The 19,069-nt window shown below is 38.2% G+C and overlaps 1 protein-coding gene across 5 annotated transcripts in view; it reads right to left on the bottom strand.

Moving 5' to 3' along the window:
- Positions 1-19,069, bottom strand: part of LOC108680882 (tyrosine-protein phosphatase non-receptor type 9) — a 67,968-nt gene that overhangs the window by 35,714 nt on the left and 13,185 nt on the right. The gene's annotated exons all lie outside the window — the stretch shown is intronic.

The following is a 19,069-nucleotide window of genomic DNA, read 5'->3' as shown; positions in this document are numbered from 1 at the left end:
GAATTTGACAGTTTAAACAATAAATTGTGGCTGTAAATAATTATAATTCATTGTGGTCTTTGATTAGTGTACTGACAGGCTTCCAATACAAAACAAACTTATCTGTATTCATGAAATTACATTGAATTATTAAATTTGTATAAATTGAGCAATTAGTGGGCGGTTTAATTTAATTTAGTGAAGACGCTTCAGTGCGTTATTAAATTACAATGATGGACGATGAGTCCACTAATTTGTGAGCTTAGAAAAACGAGGGCCCATACAAAAAGAAGTAGAAATGAAAGAAATGAGCCTATGCAAAAAATTATAAAGTTGGTAGAGAGTTATGACATCAATTTTTGGAAGACCAAAATCTACAGATCCTGTCATATTCATAAGGTATAAATGAGTTTTTTACGACCCCAAAGGGAACAGGTCCTTAATTCTTCACAGACATCGAATCTAGTTGAATGACATAGCGTGATGGCAAGAGCGTGTCAGGCGCTCGTCACAGGAGCACCGAGAAAACAAATAGCTGAAGAAAGTTAGGGTTTGTCTATACGAGCCTATATTTTGAGACTTTATTAGTCCTGCTATTTTACCTTACGAATTACGTAGCAAATGCCACACACTTTAAATATCCTGTGTAAGAACGAAAGTTCTTCGCGGGCCAGAATGTGGCTGAGTGATTATTCTAAAAGTTCAAACATTAAATCATTATGAACTGAAGTGTTGCCGAACAAGTTAACCCTTTCGTCTCGGAATCATTCACCGTCGTCAATGCTATTCGTACCTAATGGCTTGGGACCGAGAAATCCCGTCAATCACGATAGGGTTAAATTATCACTACAACAAACCTAAGAAATTTCCGATTGTGAAATACAGTACGGGACTTTAATGTTGGATGTGTGTAAACTGTGTATGAAGCTATACAAGACTGACGTCTAAATTGCGTACTTCATGACCGATCGAGAGACGAACTCAATACTGGATCGAGCTATTCATTTGGATTGTGAAATACAGAACGGGACTTTAATGTTGGATGTGTGTAAACTGTATGAAGCTATACAAGACTGAGGTCTAAATTGCGTATTTCATGACCGATTGAGAGACGAACTCAATACTGGATCGAGCTATTCAAGGAAGATTGGATGACGCGGCGGTAATACAGGGTGAACCACAATTAACTGACCCATTTAATTTGTTAATAAATAAAAAACTAAGAATGTTACGAAGTTGAAACTTGTTTTATTTAAAAGAACATTTTTATGGTAATATCGTATCCTAGTTTTTAGGATACAATAACTAACTAGGATACAATATTACATACAATATTTTAACTAATACAATAATAAAATATTGTAATAGGATACAATATTTTAACTAGGATACAATATTACCATAAAAATGTTCTTCTTTTATCTTTTAAATGAAACAAGTTTCAACTTCATAACGTTCTTAGTTTTTTATTTATTAACAAATTAAAAGGGTCAGTTAATTCTGGTTCACCCTGTATAATAAAGAAGGGCATGTCAATAATGGAGGACAGCTCCAGCTCATCGTGACCGCATTCACCAAGAGAAATGGAGCGGAATTATGGGGTCTTATTGCAGGGCCGCAAGACGATGGTATGGGATTAGCAAAGACGGATAAGCAATAGTTGAGCCACAAATTTTCTGAAATTTCCAGCGAAAAAAATGGAAGTTCTGTTTTAGCTATCAACAAAATCGCAAATAAGTCTTCCGTAGAGCCTGTTTTTATTGTTAGCTTCTTACATCAAAATTTACGAAAATTTTTATTCATTTATTGTTATTTATAATTTAAATAACTCAGACCACGATTAAATTACTCCTGGAGATCACAAAAATTGCTAGATAATAAACTCTATTCAAAAATCCAATTTAAAATATAGATAAGCCATCAAATTAACAGAAATGAATCACGATCGATCAATGGAGGAAAGTTATCGAACGTTCGTCTCACTCGCACGCACGTCGATCGCCAGTGATGACGGTCACGCCGGAGCTACGCGCACCGCACCCAACGAGAGCCTGGCGAACACTGAGGCGATCTCTAGCATTATACTGGAAATTTGGAATGGATTAACTACCGAAAGTTTATCATTTCCTTGTATTTTCGAAAGTATCTGTTGATTCTCATGATGTAAGAAGCAATTATCGATGAATAAATGCAAATACGAATAGAGAATATTTCACATTGCAGGGCAAAGTCCTATCAATATTTACAACTTGACTAAATGAAATTAAATGAAATTAAACTAAAATACTTGAAATGAATCATATTAAATAATTAAAACACATTCAAAAGTAGTCTGTTCCGTTCGGCGTACCAATATTATATAGCAATGTCATGAGCATTTACTGAAATTTGTCCGGCGCGAGAAATATAAAAGTCGAACTAATTCTCGGTATACATGCGGAAAGTTGTGAATGAAAGCACATTTGAAGAGCAACAAGGTTTCCCTGGAGGCGAAACTGGCATGTCGCCCCCCAGCGGCATACACGCGGCGGTCACGACACGCGCTTTCACGCTCGCATCTTTTATGTACTCCTGAAAATTAACGGTTCATATTGTCCAAATATGCGACATACTTTCTTATCCACAGCGAGAGCAGGGAGCGGACGTAGCACTGCTACGCTCTTTTGCCGGGCCAAACTGACTCAGAATTACCCACAAAAAGACCAACAATGCATAGTTATTCGGACCAAGTCTCAACTATTTCTCTAACTGTGACTATGCTAGCGCACCCGTTGCCATCATCTTCCACCACCATCACTCAATAATGAAATGAAATAATAAAAACACGTTATAGTTAATTAACATATGAAATACTAAAACAATCACTTGATGCTAAAATAAAATATTAATGACATGGAATAATGAAACCGCGTTATAGTTAATTAATGTATAGTTAATTAATACTAAGACCACCAATTTACCCATATATTTGAAGGAGGAATAATGAAAACACGTTATAGTTAATTAATGTACGCATTAATAAAACCACCAATTTGCCCATACATTTGAAGATATAGTATGTAAATTGCAGCATTAACTGCATTATATACGCGGCAATACAAGAGTGTGCACGCGTGAACTCACAGGCCAGGACAGCGCGGCTACGCAACAGGCAAGGGCGAAGTTATTTGTTGACCCAGCGATGGATGACAGGCCGTCTTTCCGCTCACCATCGAGTGTGTGAGCGCAATGTGAGTGAGCGCAATATGATAGTGAGCGCAATATGTTAGTGAGCGCAATGCGTTAGTGAGAGCAATGTGTTAGTGGGCGCAATATGTTAGTGAGCGCAATATGATAGTGAGCGCAATACGTTAGTGAGCGCAATATGTTAGTGAGCGCAATATGATAGTGAGCGCAATGTGCTAGTGAGCGCAATGTGCTAGTGAGCGCAATATGATAGTGAGCGCAATATGATAGTGAGCGCAATATGATAGTGGGCGCAATGTGTGAGTGAGCGCAATATGATAGTGAGCGCAATGTGCTAGTGAGCGCAATGTGCTAGTGAGCGCAATATGATAGTGGGCGCGATATGAGAATGAGCGCAATATTTGAGTGAGCACAATATGTTAGTGAGCGCAATATTAATATGATAGTGAGCGCAATATGATAGTGAGCGCAATATGATAGTGAGCGCAATATGATAGTGAGCGCAATATGTTAGTGAGCGCAATATGTGAGTGAGCGGAATATGTTAGTGAGCGCAATATATGAGTGAGCGCAATATGTGAGTGAGCGCAATATGTTAGTGAGCGCAATATGTGAGCGTGCGCTATATGTGAGTGAGCGCTATATGTGAGTGAGCGCAATACGTGAGTGAGCGCAATATAATTAATTAAGATTAAGTATAATTAGGGACAATATGCAAGTGAACAAAATTTCTTTTGATCACAAAAAAAAACGCGTGAACACAAAAAATAGCAATTAGCCGCAAAACAATAGACCATAAACACGACAACAAGATAAAAAAAGTAAGGTAGCACATGGTATAAAACGATGCAACATACCGGGATAAAGACCAACAAATTTCAATTACCTAAATTTTCCACTACGAAAACGTCAACCTCAGTGTAATCAAAATTTTTCAGTATCTTGCAAATTAGGTTAACACGCAGGAATGCGTGACAAATACAGTATCATAAAGAATTTTGTATAATGAATTTTTCAATACAGTATCATGAATTTTGTATTATTACGAAAAATACCGTAGACTCCTTTTCATTCCCGACGATATGGATTCATTCCTGTTCAGCATTTTGAGAACACTAAAGACTTGTCAATTTACATCATCATTCTGAGGCAACGCCTGGGATGATTGGATAGCCTCAATAAATGTTGTGTTTGCAACTGGCGACAAGGTGAACCTGAAAATCCATCAGAAAAAAACTTTCATGAGCGTGCATGGAATCTTTTCATTGCGAGCGACGCCTGGAAAGTTTAACCGCTACTTTCATCGCAAGAATTTCGGTGCAGGCTCGGTATGCTGGCTGAGTTTAAAATAATAGTTTAAATAATTATAATAATTAATAATGTGGATCCACTTTGCACTGCACACGCTCAAAGAACAGGTAGAGCAGTCACGTCTAGTTTCCAAATCCAACTGAAATTATACAGGAAATTCGAAGACTATAACCAATGCAATATGAAAAAAAATAAACACGCGGGAGTCTAAATTTCTTAGACAAATTCATGTGAAAAACATTAGTGTGGGAAGTAAACAAAGATGAAGTTTCTACCGCAATTCAAGACGACCTCCATTCATACAGAAATAGAATGCACAAACGGAAGCAGCATTTCAAGCTCTCTTGATTTTAGTAAGAAGAACAAAACTAATCTGATTCCAAAGAACATCGAGATCAAGAGAGAGCTCAGTGATCGACCAAGCAAGAATAGAGCAGTTTTCAAGTTGTAGTTTTTTTGTTCAGACGAACGCTGCAACAACAATCACCTTACGCTCAGTGGCGGCACTATAGAAACTTGACCGATTTTCAGAACTGGCTAAATCATCAGATCTGACTTGTCAGTCAAGTTAGAGGTAAAAAAACGGCGCATTTACTCCATGACCAAGAAGCAGCTATACCGCCGATGGCTCTAATAGAAAAACCTGTTTATATAGTAACGAAAGATCACAATTGAGCGTTCCTAGTTGTTTGATAAAAATCTAGAACACCGCGGATTTTTTTGTCTATGGCACTACATATTGAGCCAGCGACTAGCCATTCTCACCTACGACCAGAAAGCAAACGGGGTCTAATGACATTGCGGTGAGAACAACAGAAGCAACCAAAGATGAAAGCGAATTATGAGAACAACGTAAATTATTTATGAGAAAAATACTTTTTAGAAGGTTTGTCGAGGCGATTAGTGGTCGCTAACACCCAGCGGGCTGATGCCTTATATAGTATCCTGAGTGACAGTAAGTACATATAATCCTGCCACACCGTAACATGGCAATGCGAGAGCTTAACAGGCAATGCGAGAGCATAACTAGCAGCAAGTAGGCCACGATGTGTAAACAGGTTAAAGTAGGACATCAAATATACGCATAACGTGGCGTAAGAAGTGAAGCCGGTTCTCGTACCAGAAAAAAATAGAAACCTTTTTAGCGCATGTTCTCATTTATGGAAAAAATGCACTATTGTGCTCGCCATGTCCGTCCGTCCGTCTGTCTGTCTGTCTGTTCGTCCGTCCGTCTGTCTGTCCGTCCGTCCGTCTGTCCGTCCGTGACTTCAAGTTTTCGTCGACGAGAAAATGCGCTCTCTGTCACTCACTGCAGTGAGTACTGAGTCATTTACGTAAAAAATGCCCTATTGTGCTCGTCATGTCCGTCTGTCTGTCCGTCCGTCTGTCCGTCCGTCTGTCCGTCCGTGACTTCAAGTTTTCGTCGACGAGAAAATGCGCTCTCTGTCACTCACTGCAGTGAGTACTGAGTTATATTTTTTTACATTTTCCTGTAGTCTGGTACTTCTCAACGAGGTATTTTTCAGAGAGCCTACAAATCATTACGCAATATCATACGTATATTTTTCGTACAACCCTAAGAATTGATTTTTTACAAATAAAGCGAATTAATTCAAAACTGCCATAAGTTTTTTAAATTTTCGAGAAAACGGTTGGGAATGCCCTCGTTTTAAAAAATCTTGAATTAAATCTATTTTCGAAAAATCATGCGGCAATAATGCATCTTCAATTGAAAAGAAAAATCCAGTATAAATCGTCGTTAGAAATATTTTTTATTCAATTTATCTTTGAAAACTATGCGGTAATACGACATCTTTATTCCAAATAAATAAACTTACCGCTAATCGACTGACATAATAAAGCTGAAAATAAAGCAAAAAACATTTTTGATTAAATTTATCTTCGAAAATCATGACGTAATAAGACATCTTCATTTCAAATAAATAAACGTACCGCTTATTTCGACTGACATAATAAAGCTGATGATAAAGAAACATTTTTGATTCAATTTATCTTTGAAAATCATGCGGTAATAAGACATTTTTATTCCAAATAAATGAACTTACCGCTAATCGACTGAGATAATAAAGCTGAAAAAAAGCAGAAAATATTTTTGATTCAATTTATCTTCGAAAACATGACGTAATAAGACATCTTTATTTCAAATAAATTAACTTACCGCTAATCGACTGACATAATAAAGCTGATAATAAAGCAGGAAACGAAGCTCTGTTTCACCCGAGGCAAAAGACGTCCAGCCTTCCTGCGCGATCTCCGTTACTATAAGCTTTCATTACTTGCCTTAGCCAACACTTAGAGCCCTGACGAGATCTTGCGCCTCCAGCACAACTTTATTATCTTAATGCCAGGCATACTTTGATCAGCTTAATGCCAGGAATAATTTGATCATCTTAATGTCAGCCACAAGCTTAATTTTGTAATGTCAGGAATAAGCACATTTTTCTAGTGTTAGGCACAAGCTGATCATCATTATGTCAGCCATAAGCTTAATTTCTTAATGTCAAGAACAAGCTAATTATCATCTTGTCAGGCACAAGCTAATCATCTTAATCATTATCCTCGTCAAAATTTAGACCAGGGGCCATACTTTCAAAACTCGCTAAGTGAACGTAAGTACTTACGCTCTATTTTCTTGTCTATGGTTGGTGGATTTTGCTTGAAAGGCCGTCAATGATTGGCTGATGAACTTACGATCTCTTAACTTTTTTGAAAGTATGGGCCCAGCACAACATTATTTATTGTAGACCACGTAGTCGTAGAGCAATGAAACGGTAATAGCTTTGGCGATATGCAGATTTATGAAGTCATCAATTAAATACAACGGGATACTTGTGGGCGCAATAACAATAATTTAGTGAACGGAGCCACGAACCGAACTAGTCATCGAATTTCTAAGAGCCCTAAAGTGGCAAAAAAGCTTGTCATGTTCTGATGCAATCGAAGGCAGATCCTCGATGAAAATATGGCAAGGGTTTTATATTACAAGATGCTTAATAAAATGTATGATAGAAGCTAAGTCGGGACTTTGAATGTTGGTATTGTTCAATTGTGAAGATTTTCAATGAGCACGCAGTTGTGCAAACATGAAGAAAGGACTGAACATCAATAAAGAAATCCGATTATTTTAGAAAGATGTTGGTCTTTGATAAATTCCCATTTCATCAGATAATACAGCAGTTGTTTGAAACAACCTATTGGTAAAAATTGAATAACTATTGAGAATACTCACATTTTCCATACTTTACTGATGGATATATTTGCAAATGTTGAGATAATCGATTAAAGAGACGCCACTGTGCTAAGTATGCAACATGTTAAGGAATGATCAGCATTCATTCCAACAATATTCATGAAGATTACAAAATTCTACAAATTGTCCTTCAGTCAAAAAAATGTCATAATTATGGAACTGTTACAATTCTCCTCCATTATTGCCATCAGTGGCCGTAAACACAAACTACATCATATATATATATATATATATATTGAAGACCAGAGAATTTGTTTTATTTGCAATTTTCTTATTAGTTTTTTCAATATATCGAACAATATTTTTAGTTTGAACTGGCAAATCGAAAATCAGGTTACCGATGGACATTTTTATTTCGTTAACGACGTTTCGAATGTTTCTATCATTCATTATCAAGTTAAAAGGCGCATTGAGTGATGAAATTAGCGTCGACATAAGTACAAAGTCAAGTAAATAGGATACTACTCAAAAATCAAAATTGTTAGGAATAATTACAAAATCACAAAATAATTTAGAATCAAAGCACCGAAAATTACTCCGAAAACAGTCTCAAGGTTCTGACAAATCCAGTAGTTTGAAGGTTGATGGCTGGGGTCCTATCCTTAATGATGAGGGCCTCAGCTATCATGAGTCTGTCTCTTATACACATCTAGATGTGTATAAGAGACAGATTCGAAACGTCGTTAATAAAGAAAAACTACTTTCTGAAACTTGCCTTTTTATCTACCGTCATCTGAAGAAAAGTTCCACTCCCTGATAATATAAACCAACGAATTCTCTGGTCATCAATCGCACATATATATATATATATATAAATATCTTGTATATAAATAAACACTTGAAATAAAATTATATTATTCGCCATTATCCTAATTGCCCAATAGTTTTCATATGAATCCATGAGCCAAATCGTGAGTTAACGAATAAGGTCGCTGAAATAGTTCAGTTGGGGATCAACGGATGGACTGAGAAAGAAAACAGGACTCAACGGATCCCAGAGAAAATTGTTTGAGGCATAATTACTTTAAACTGTGTGATACCAACGACGCTGAACTTAGGCATTATTAGTCTAGCTTTAGTTTATACTTCAACAGAATTAGATGTCCCTGTATTAGTATAATTTGAAACTGAAACACTAAATCATTGTAATAAAAAATTATTCAATATAGATTCACTTTAGGTGTAAAGATGTTTCATTTTAATTAACAGAGTAAGAGGATTTGTGACACATCGCAGTTTGATTGTTTACAGAATTTACAGAATAGTGCCGTCTTATGAACTTCAATGAATAAGTTCAGGATCCAGGGACCTGCCAAAACCTCAGCATAAAGTGGCAACTAAATGACTAAAAACTTAGCAAATTAATATTTTATTATTCTTAAAATCTATGTCGAAAGGAACAACCTGATGTTATCAATTTACTCCGTTAACTTCCTTCATAATTGTGTTATCTTTGTGCAATAGTATCCGAAGTATGAAATTATTAAATTTGATACTAACACCTACGATATTAGTACTTAGGATATCAGTATGCATGATATTTGTATCCAGTGCACTTGTATCCGATGTGTGCAATAGCAGAAAAAATATAACTCGAGATCAGTACTCACTGCAGTGATTGACACGGACACGAGAAGTCACGACGCGGACACGAAAACGTGAAGTCACGGACAGACAGACGGACAGACAGACAGACAGACAGACGGACATGACGAGCATAATAGCGCCTTCTTCCATAAAAGAGAAAATGCGCTAAAAAGAAGGTTGTTGCATTCGAAACGTAGAAGTTAATATATAAAAATTATTTCCTGAAACCTGGCTCTTGATCTACCAACATCAGCCCAAAAATTGTTCGATTCCACTAAAAAATTTTTATCGAATACATTCTCATATCAGTAATTTCACGTGTATACATACCAGAATATTAAACCAAAGCCGTTGTACTCACCGCAATAACGAAAATTTTTTAATCGAATGCATTATCATTAATGGCACGTGTATACATACCAGAATATCAAACCTAAGCCGTTGTATTCGCCGCAATAGCGAAAAATTTTTAATCGAATTCATTATCATTAACGGCACGTGTATAAATACCAGAATATTAAACCAAATCCGTTGTACTCACCGCAATGATCCAGCTGCCCCGTGCGAGACGATATCCCTTGACATGGTCGCTCCTCTTGAGGGTAACACGTCTGTCACGAACGTCATCGATGGCAACCAAAACTGATGGCCGTGCAGGAAAAAGATTTATGCATTTAATGTCAACAATTTTCATATCCTTTTGAAGACGTTTGTTGCTTTCTCCATGGATTCCTGGTTTGATGTTTTCGAGTGGTTTTTGCACGCACGAAACGGGTTCATATTCACTATCCTCCCGACGCGTAACATGTTCACCTAACACATCTGATTTTCTGCTGCAATCGTTTTTGTTCAAGCATTCGATTAATTCAAGTTCGGTTCTTTCATTACTTTCATTGCCTTTTTCACGTCCATGGTTTTCGTAAATTTTGCTGGCTGCGTCAATTTCTTCGATTGCGTTAATTTTTAAGTCTTTGATACTATCTTCAAATTTCATACTTTCTTCGTCTTTATTACTTAATTCGTCTTTATTGCTTGTTTCATCTTTGTTACTTGCTTCATCTTTGTTACTTGCTTCATCTTTGTCGTTTGCTTCATCTTTGTTGCTTGCTTCATCTTTGTTGCTTGCTTCAACTTTGTTGCTTGCTTCAACTTTGTTGCTTGCTTCATCTTTGTTGCTTGCTTCATCTTTGTCGTTTGCTTCATCTTTGTTGCTTGCTTCATCTTTTTTGCTTGCTTCATCTTTGTTGCTTGCTTTATCTGGGTTACTTACTTCATCTGTGTTACTTGCTTCATCCTTGTTACCTGCTTCATCTTTGTTGCTTGCTTCATCTTTGTTACTTTCTTCATCCTTGTTACCTGCTTCATCTTTGTTGCTTGCTTCATCTTTGTTACTTGCTTCATCTTTGTTACTTGCTTCATCTCTGTTACTTGCTTCATCTTTGATATTTGCTTCATCTTTGTTATTTGGCTCATTTTTGCAGTTTGCTTCATCTTTGTTACTAAGTTCATTTTTGTTGTTTGCTTCATTTTTGTTACTTTTTTCGTCTCTGTTACACTCTTCTTTATTTTCTTCCTCTCTGTTACTCTCTTCGTCTCCGTAACTGCTCATGTCTCTGCTACTTTCTTTGTCTTTATTTTGAATTTCACTGCACTCACTAACTCGCGCAACTATTGCGTCAATTTTTCTCGACGTTCCTATTTTGTCCTGTGACTCCACTAGCATTTGCCGGGCATCTATGTTTTGGATACGGGCAGAATTACAGTCTGATTTTTCTAGTAAACTTGATGTAGTACCAACTGAGCACACTGGGCCATCATCAACGTTATCAATCGATGAAGGTAAGCCGCAAGAACTTTCATACCAAAATTCTGTAATTGGATCAGAAAGAGATTTCTCTGCGTGCAACTTAATGCCCGAGTCATTTTCAAGCATTACCTCTTGCATAGGATACAACTGATTCACAGGCAAAGATTCATTTTGCACTATTAGTTCTTCAGAAGAGTCGACCTCGTCGATCACATCGCAGGTTCCTCCAACACTTGTTTCGGCTAAAATTTCGCTCGGTGTCCAACGGTCGTCACTAACGAGAGCTTTAGCTTCTTCAAGAGTAGAGTTTGAAACGCAACACGTGGGTCGACGGTTTATCTTTTTCCTCCGGCCACAAGGAGGCCTAACAGCAAGCGATTTGTTAACATTTAAGGTTTTTATTGGAACTTCACCGGTTTCTGTAGATTTAATTTCGTCGACAGGAGTTACTAATTTACTTATTTCGTCAATATTAGGCTCTGGAACGTGATTGACAGATAATTTCTCCTCGGTATTTACAGGCTTGTGATCTTCATTAAGGAATACTCGCGTGACCTTAGCAGTCCGGATATTCGGTCTAAAAGCAGAAATTTCTTTCTGGTCATCGGTCATGAAATTGAGAAAATTTTGAGGAGGTTGAACGTATTTTGGGCAGCCATATCTGGACGGAGATTGAGATGAGCGAACGTGAGAAGTTTGACAAGTGACAGCAGATGAAGGGTTCGAAAAATCGTTTTGATTGTGACATGAATCAGATGGTCTCACGGTCGAAGAACTAATTCCGGGCCCTTGGTCGACAAGAATATTAACTTGAACCATTGCAGGACCTTCAGGCTCAACGAAGCAATTTCTATCTTCACATAAATGACTGTGATTTTCTTGTCTATTCATTTGAGGTAGAGACAACAACTGCGGGGCTTCACCGCGGCTATTGTGGCGGCTGGTAGTGGCTGTGTTCTTAGTTGTATCCTTTAGAGAAGAGTTTCGATAGTTAACATTGATAGGTCGAATTGATCTTTTTATGGCCGACTTGCGTCTTAAAGTGCAAGAAGTTCCGGAGGTTCGGTTTACTCCATCGGTCTTTCTAAAACTCCCGTTTTTACTCACGCGATAATTAATACGGCAGTTCACATTGTCATGTTTTCTAGAAGTGCTACACGAAATTTTCGTAGGCGACTGCACTTGCATTGTTTGGCGGACATTTTCAACCATAACAGAATCATCATCCACCATTGGGTAATTTCTTCCGCCGGAACATTTTGCGGAATCACGCATCCGATTTCGCAAATGGTGTGGAGATGTCACGGCCGTGTCAGTGGATCGACCATTAATGGTCACCACGAAGTTGTTCCCAGCCGATGGGGGTCGTTCTTTTCGGCTTCTGTTGCTCTTCTCAAAGGCCGAGTATATCAAGTCATCAACTGCCATGCTCACCATGGACTGTTCTTCGAAGTTGGAGCTGCTGCTACTGCTACTAGCGTCGCTAGACTCGTCCAGGGAAGCAGCGTTATTAGAGTCCGAGGTCGACACGAGCGAAACTCCGCTATCGCATCGACTTGGCAACGAAATAGTGAAGCCTGAAGAAGCTGACTGAGTGGGCGACCAACAGGGGTTTTTGCTATGAAAGAAGCCTTGGTTTCCTCCGCAGTCCAAGTTTATCGAAGGCTTGTTCATCAAGGAGGACGAAGTCTCGCCGACGTCCATTGATGATGATGAATCAGATTCATCTGACGAGCTGATGCAAGCATTGTTACTGACGTAGGAAGAAGTCACAAAACCGCACAAGTTACCGTGAGCTTTGCAAATACCGAGGCTCTTATCCAATCTACTAGTTTTGTTGAGGTAATCTACTCTGTCTTTTGTTTGCGTTGATGAAATACTGGTAGTGTTATAAGTTTCATGATTGGTCTGGGGAGCAATACCCATGTGAGTGACACGAGATTCGTCGTTCTCTTTCTTTAACACAACTTGAACAACTTTTATTTTAGCGTCGGGCGCTTGATTGTTTTGGAGCGTAAGATGGAGTTTAGCAAGGTTATTAAAATCTTGATTGCACGGTTCAGAACAGGGCGAGGTGCAATGGTGCCGAATTTTTTCAGCTTTGGTGCCGTTTGCTACTACAAGCATCGACGCATAAGCCGCGATTTTTTCCTCACGAAAACCTGTTTGAGGTGTTCTAGATTTCGGAAATCCACTAAATCTTGAGCAGCAACACGCTAGCGGCTTTTCGCCGATCGATTTATGCGATCCGTATGATGATGGTTCAAAAAATCCACCTCCGAATTCAGTATTACTATCTTTTATCGAATTGATACTGATTAGGTTCCCGAATCGGGAATCCCCACGCATCTGAGGCGTACTAGCGACGTTGTTTGGAATTGTGATTTCGATCTCAGGGCAGCAGGACGAGAACACTTCAGTAGATTTTACACGATTTTCGACATTTTCAAGCGAATCCCTAAATAACGTTCTACGGGCTCGGAGATTACGGTAGCCTGTGTCTGATCCTGTTTCAGCACTATAGAGATTTTGATGAGCGCAGATAGTATTCTTCATAATGACACAATCATGAAAACATTTAGAGACGTCCATATCGGATAACAGTGATACACGGTTGTTCTCGTAGCCGCATCTTTGTTGCCGAGCCTCGTCTTTATCACAAAACTGTACAGAACTTCGGTGGTTACAATCATTGGACACCTGAAAATGATTGAACTGAGAGCCAGAATGCCAGTCGAGATTTTCATATGTCACTTTGTTACTGCCAACTACTGAGGTATCAACCGCTACACTCGCAGCAACCACTGAACAAGCTTTCCTAGAAGGCAGTTCAGATGACATTTTCCGTCGGTTGTTTCACCGTATCGCAAAATAATTTTGATGAATAGTCAAGCAGTAAACAACTCATTTACCATGACAATAAATTAATAAATTTCTATTCATAATCACATCACTCAGATTGGAGCCACACAAGCAGAATTACTGAAAACACCTCCTGGTGATTTCACCAAATAACTCTGAAAATTTCAAATATTTCAGTAAAGTTATTATTTTCCAACAACACATTTCATGTGTAGAGTTATTATTTTCCAACACATTTCATGTAAGAACAGAAAAAGAAGGGGAGAAGGCAAGAAAGAAAAAAAGAGAACAAGCTTGTCTAAAAACAACACTCACAGAAAGAGAAGGTATCTTGAACAGATTGTTTTCCCACGCTCCATAGAGGCTAAAAACCAAAGCATGTCTCCAGCTGCAACGACATACGAAGAATTGCGGTAACTCGCCATAGATAAACAACCAGTGATAAAACATTTCGATTAATGATACGTCTGTTTAAGAACTTTAAAGGAGGAAAGATCGGGAAATATAGTTTACCTGACGAATTGCGATAAAGTCAATGTAACCGAATAGTGTGGTCACATCGTCAACGACTAAATTAAAGTATAGGAAGGAACATAATAAACAAACTAACTAACATAATAATAAGCCAGGTAGAAATATCAACATAATAATAAACTGCTTCTCGCGTCCCAAAAAAAATAGCAATTACATATAACCGAACTAGGAAGGAGGAAGTAGAGGAATGAACATAATAAATAAACTAACTAACATAATAATAAGCCAGGGAGGAATATCAACATAATAAATAAACTGATTCTAACGTCCCCAAAAAAATAGCAATTACATACAACCGAACTAGGAAGGAGGAAGTAGAGGAAGGAATATAATAAATAAAATAACTAACATAATAATAAGCCAGGTAGGAATATCAACATAATAAATAAACTGATTCTAACGTCGCAAAAAAAAAGCAATCACATATAACCTAACTAAGACGGCAACGTTCCACACGTGACGCAGCTAGACCAGAATAAATTACAGCGAGCGCACCACCAAACAAAATTGGCCATGAATTATAGTGTTGATGATAATTCACACAGCCTTTCTCTTGTTAAATGAGAAATTTCGCGGTGAATCAGAGTAGCTGTACATAAAAAATGCACTTTAAATTTTACGGTGCGCATCTAAGGCAAGAACTTTAAAAGTGGCTGTGAATTAAAGGAGAGAAATCGACAGTTAAAGGCTTTAGCTGCGGTGAATTTAATTTTCTAAGGCGAGGAATTTCAATAATTTACAACCGAAACAATACGGCACTCGTAAATTGAGATTAAAAATGAAAGCTTACAATACAAAGCTGTCAATGCCGAATTAAACTCAAGCGAATAACCAACAACATAACAAGTGTGAATTTATTCCACGAAGAATTTCCCCAAGATTTTTAAAACATTGGAACCTGTAACGAATTCAAAGCTTTCAATATTTAAACGAACCCAAGTTTGAAAGCGACAATCACCGCTGCAATACCGGATTAAGTTGAAGGACCAGAAGGATATCTTGGGAGCACAATCGTCATCCGAGGTAATAGCTCTTGTCTTTAAGGATGATTAGACACAATTGAGTGATGGGTTCCGGAACAGCATCGACTACAAGAGACTTTTAATGAGAAGAATGAGAGGTGTGTCGGCTACAGATGAAAGCGGTGACTTGCACCATAATTCATTTGCTTTGAAATCAAGCGAATTTTATGATTAAGATAGTAAATATGGTGAAATTCACTTGTAGTGTGCAGTGAAATTCACTAAATTCAGTACGTATAACGGTGAAGATAATGTCAAAGATACTATTTCATTCTGTAAGTTCGTTGCGATTGGTTAATAGTTAATACATTTAACAGGATTTCTCATCGCAAATTAAATTCTCCCAAATAAGTGAATAGAAAATAAAATATATACACTCTTGCTGGCAAATCAAGTCATCCCTTGAAGCACATTCCTGGAGATTCGTGAGTATACGGAGAATTCGTAATGGTTTTATGAAGGAGGCATTGTAATTGCAACTCATTGTATAATTTCACGAGGGAAAGAAGTATCAGAAAAGCAGTGAACAGCTCGATACAGCTTTATCTCCTACTCACTTTTGAATTTTCTGCGTGATGCATACTAAAACAATCTACGAGAAGTGCAATAAATAAAAAAATAAGGATAGTTACTTTCAATTGCAATATGAAATAGCAGCATGTACAAATTATTTCTATAATTACCTGGTATTGCTGATATTGAAATAGATAAATAGTCACGAAATGTACAAATTATTTCCATAATTATTACCGACTTGCTGATACTGAAATAGATAAATAACCACGAAATCATATACGCTCACTAGTCACAGTCTCGATGGCACCAGCGTCAGACCCGGAGGCACCAGCACCGTAATGTTATTATTTGACTCGCGGCGCTTGCGTCCCACAAAAGTAGAGCGAACTGAACCTTCCCGATAGCGAACTCTCTAATGCCCGCAATGACACATCACGCGACAACTGCAACAAGTCTCAGCGATACAGAAACATCTCACCAATATTTCTATACCCAATGCTAATAACCAATTAACAGAGACACTCAGAATGTAATGTGGAATATTTGTACAAATATCTAACGAATTTTTCGGTAATTCATTATTTGATCGCCGGTTTGTAGCTTCACTGAATCTTTTCAAATAACTAATTGAAATTATTACTCAAAAATTTCACTTGGCAACACACGTTATTGCATCCTCCTTTAAGATCATACTTATGGCTCTTTGTTTAATTGTATCTAATTTTTACCTTCATTCCACTCGCATTCGATTCATTGCACTCCATTTTCAAACGATCGAGACATGCATTACCTAGTGTTATTGATCGAAATTTTAAACCAAAAATATGCGATTTTCATCAAAAACTCATCATTGCTGATACCAATAGCGTGGTCCCAGACATACGGCGCAGCACACTCTCAAAAATTAATGGGTCACGTTGTCCAAATTCACACTAATGAATTAAAAATGAATGGGTCACGTTGTCCAAATTCACACTAATGAATTAAAAATGAATGGGTCACGTTGTCCAAATTCACACTGATGAATTAAAAATGAATGGGTCACGTTGACCAAATTCACACGGATGAATTAAAAATAAACGGGTAACGTTGTCCACATTCAAACTAATGAATTAAAAATGAATGGGTCACATCGTCCAAATTCACACTGATGAATTAAAAATGAATGGATCACATTGTTCAAATTCACACAGAAAAATGAATGGGTCGCGTTTTCCAACACACTTTCCGCACGTAGCAACGATACGCCTTTTTGCACTGCCAAACTGGATCAGGATGACCCACTTAAGAGCTAGAATAAGTGCATCGCTATTTGGACAAATCTCAACTATTTCTCGACCCTAACAAAATTCGGAGTATGCTTCAGCCTCCGCCCCAGAGTTGCTATATGTTCGCTTAAGAGTTATTCTGGCTCAGTTGGCCAACTGATCGCAGTCAGCGACTAGTCAGAATTAACCTCCTGGCCGACTTATAGTCTCCTGAGAGAAGGGCAAGAGTTGGCAGAATAAGGACCAGACGCTTGTAGCTGTCTGATTCTGGGACCGGAATGTAGACCGAAAAGCGGACATACGACTAGTCGAAGAACCTTCGATCTGTCCGATCGACTTTACAGTCTCCTGAGAGTAGGGCAAGAGTTGGCAGAATAAGTACCAGGCCCTGGTAGCTGTCTGATTCGGGGACCGGAATGTAGACCGAAAAGCGGACATATATATATAGGGAAGCTGTTGGACTATGCTCCCTGAGTCCTAGGCGTTACTTAATCCAGAGCCGCTCTCGGCTCTAAATTTTGTTAGAGGAGTGCAGCGCGCAGTGTGGGGGCGCTCGCCCCCCCCTTGTGTTTGGTGCGCACAACGCAGTCAAAGGAACAATAGCGATCATTTCTTGGTGACGTAACACCAACTTTCACCAACGATGCTTCACAAAGACAGTGATCGGGTGAAATATGATCAAAAATACTTGCGAAATTATGCTCCTATCTAACAATTTCTATTCGTGTTAGGCCCTTGAGAAGAGGAAGAAAAAAATTCAGTTTTAGAAGCATTTACCGTAAGTCACAACATGACAAATAGACTGAGGCCAGTCGATGCAGATATGCGTGTTAAGCAGATATTATAATTACATCAACAATCACTTACTACATAAATCAACTCTGCTTCTATAAATTACGCAATTTCAGGCATTTCCTGGAAAAATGCTTTTAATAATTAGTTAACATGAAGCCTCATTCAACCCGTAATGACCAGTACAAAAGTCACCGTCCAAAAAAGACTTTTGAAATTTTACAAATTCAAAGGAATTTCTTATTTTAAAAATTTTAGCGATTTCGATCAAAGTCGCGAGGAAATTAAGGATTATGAAGCTATTTAAATTTTTGGATGCAATCTTAGGTGTGTGAAGTCATCACGATACGATTCCCTAGCCTCGCCTTCATCTAAAAAGAATAAATCAACGCTTTCCTAAGGCCGAGCTATAATGCGCAAATCAGTCGCACATCAGAACAACATGGCGGCGTAAATAGTTCGTACTAAAAAATGGGCGCAGATTTTCAAATGTGATACGAATGCACTCTACCGTTCTTTTTTTTGAGAGAGGGCGCTGCTAAAAATCATTAATTGCCCGATTAAAAAAGGCAAAACTCATGCGATGGTAGAAACCAAGACGTCACGATTTACCAACAACTGTGGATATAAACATAACCAACACCAATAAATGGCCCGGTGATACAGCGAGGGCGAGACGGTGTCAAGGGAAAGTGTTTTTGGTAGCCGGGGCTTAAGCAATAGTAATCCTGAGATCTGCAATACCCATGCGACCTTCGGCGTGACCGCATCTAGCGGATCTATCTGCGTCACGAGCGCCAAATCAACCATATCGCAAACTCCTGCCAATTATGACTGGGCATTGCATGGGGGAACTAATAAAATCTCAATTATATTGATTGATTTTCTCGAGGATTGTTTAGCAGCAGCCACGTTCTCTACACACAAACACACA

This window comes from Hyalella azteca, unplaced genomic scaffold (genome assembly GCF_000764305.2).
Source record: "Hyalella azteca isolate HAZT.00-mixed unplaced genomic scaffold, Hazt_2.0.2 contig7049, whole genome shotgun sequence".
Classification (NCBI taxonomy): domain Eukaryota; kingdom Metazoa; phylum Arthropoda; class Malacostraca; order Amphipoda; family Hyalellidae; genus Hyalella; species Hyalella azteca.
Note: the sequence above shows the minus strand (reverse complement) of the source record. Positions and strands in the feature narration are given on the sequence as shown.